The 2,687-nt window shown below is 31.9% G+C and overlaps 1 long non-coding RNA gene across 1 annotated transcript; it reads left to right on the top strand.

The window, feature by feature from the left end:
* On the top strand, positions 1–1,083 carry LOC144572543 (uncharacterized). The gene is made up of 2 exons (XR_013517751.1): positions 1–45; positions 221–1,083. It is a non-coding gene; the product is annotated as an uncharacterized LOC144572543 (long non-coding RNA).
* Positions 1,084–2,687: the final 1,604 nt, after the last annotated feature.

Below are 2,687 nucleotides of genomic sequence, written 5' to 3'. Positions count from 1 at the left end.
TCTATGAGTACTTGCCAAGAGGTAGTCTGGAAGAAATTCTGCATAGTGAGTCTTAAATTTTGATTGATAGCTTTCAATTTATTATAACACATGTCTTGAAACATGTAGCTATCTTTTTATGGGAAGAAATTATCTTTATGTTGGCAGCTCCCTTTAATTAACATTTCAGCCTTTCTGGAAGAGTGATTTTTATTTACTTGTTGTACTTATTATTTGTCAGGCATAAAAGAACATAAAGATACATTTGGTTGGAATGAGAGATAGAAGGTTGCGCTAGGTGTAGCCAGTGCATTGAATGATCTGCATGGTCATGGCAATCACCAGCCTGTCATCTGTCATCTGTCATATAGGGATTTTAATCCCAACTTCAAATATGACAAGCCATACAAGGTTAACTCGGTAATGTCATATCCTACACTTCGAGAGAAGCACGTGTAGATGAGATTAAGAAACAATCGTTGGTATATGGGATGAGTTTGACAAGGGAGGTGATAGAAGAACACGTGAAGAACAGTTCGAGCAGCTGGTGGATTGGATGGAAGAACATAAAGCTGCTGGTAAATGGATCGAAACATTAGAGGTCAGATTAGGAGCCTTGACTGTTGTGATTAATTCATTTTTGCCATTTCAGGTAGAATTGGATTTTGGGTTTGGTTCCCCTATCATGGCATTGCCTTGGGTGAGGCTGGCCTGGCTTGGGTATGGTTCCTTCACCATTATGACGACCCAAAAAACAATGGTTCATGATTTGTTAGTGCGCTGCTGTGTCCGAGGTTGGTAGAGGTGATAGAGCAGGATGTAGAGAGGGTGTTTAAGCCGGTCACAACGGAGATTCTGAGTTTTGTGCTGGCATGAACAATGCAGTTGTGATATTGCAGTTACCATTGCAAAGGTTGCTCATAATACTTCAACTTTGTTGCAATCTGTTATCTTTGATTCTTTGCCAAGGCTATTGTCCTTGATCTCTTGAAATTAAAATATTTTTAGTCAATATGGAGACAATCTATATTTTGTCCAGTGAATGTTAGATACTTCATAATATAGAAGGATTACCTGTATAATAATAATATGTAATATTGGTTTGATTGGGGTGATTTACTGATTATTGTTCTAATCTTTCTTATTTATTGTCTTTCTTGTTGCTGGTCCTCTAAATACATATGGACCATTGATTAAGTATATTCAAGAAAATATTTGATCCATTAAAATAATGCATCTGCTATAATTTCAATTACATAACAAAATCTTCCGTATCTAAAAATCAATGAATAAGATCTAATCTTACAAATTTTGCAAAGTAATCCTTGTGAAAAATTAATATTTCAAGATGGTAAGACCGAAAATTATAAAATTTTCAGTTTCGGTCTGCTGCGCACCAGTCAATATTTTCTATACCCAAGATTGTGTGTTTCGAACTAAAATTCAAGCCATACATTTTTGAAAACTAGACTTAAGCACCTTTCTACAAATATAAAGAACACAAAAAATTATTTATTAGTTTATGAGAAAATTACATTTCAATATCGGATTCTAATTCTGAAAAATAGATTGTAGTTGTCTCTGTAATTTTTAATTTCACATCAAATCCGTGATATTTTTGTATTGCAAAATATAGTTTTTAAGAAACTAGGCTTCATTATCTTTCTAATGATAGGTGGTTTACAAAAATCTATTCAGCCAAATTCCAGATATGTTAGTTTGAATCTTAACAAAAACAAAAAACTGGAGACAGAAAAATCCAGCGCTGTACCCGTTTTGTCATTTTTGCTTACCTTAATAAAACAATAGTTATCCAAACGACATAGTAATCATTTACTCAATCCACTAATTTTGTGTCTATCTTTGTCACATGATATTATGAATAATATGCAAAATATGATCGTGTCATTTTTGCATTATATTTATTTTCTTGGTCTCTCAAGTGAATTATAATTATAACTACATTAGTTATATTGCATGCGATATAATTCTACTTTACCAAGGGGCTTAGTAATATCATAACTCAAATTGAGGGACAATGATATTAACGCATAGATTTCTCCCGCACAAGTTGTACACAACGAACTGCTATTTTATTCCTATCATAAGATAATATTTAAATAGCAATCACATTATATGTTTCTCATGTGAAAAACCTACACATCTCATATCTAAGATTCTAAAGACACAATGGAAACATTAATGACACAAAACACAATCCATATAATGTTTCATTCATTTAGGTCATGTTCAATATATAAAATACACATTTTATATATTCATGTAATTAAATGATAATTTTTTATCAACATTTATAGAACTTCAATGTACTTTAATCTACATGACAATCTTTCTCGGTAATTAATGTTCCTCCTTAATTACCACGATTGTGAACTTATTTAGTGATTAAATGTTTCTCATCTTTGGAGTTCTATGATTCAATACCAAAAGCATTTTCTTGAATACTTTCAAAGATATAACATATAAATTTCAAGAAACAAAAATAATAATGTTCGTAATAAAATTATGAACAACACATAAATTATTATTAAAAGATAACGTTCAAAATACACATTATTCAAAGACTGTACCCGAAATATCTATGAGTAGATAGGTATCCGGATCTGAATCAGATCTGAAACAAATAAGTGCACTTTTAGGATGATATGAGTCCAAATATAATATAATAGTATCCGACCGACCCGACT

This window comes from Carex rostrata, chromosome 20 (genome assembly GCF_964058835.1).
Source record: "Carex rostrata chromosome 20, lpCarRost1.2, whole genome shotgun sequence".
In the NCBI taxonomy this organism is placed as follows: Eukaryota; Viridiplantae; Streptophyta; class Magnoliopsida; order Poales; family Cyperaceae; genus Carex; species Carex rostrata.
This window is presented reverse-complemented; position numbering and strand designations above follow the sequence as displayed.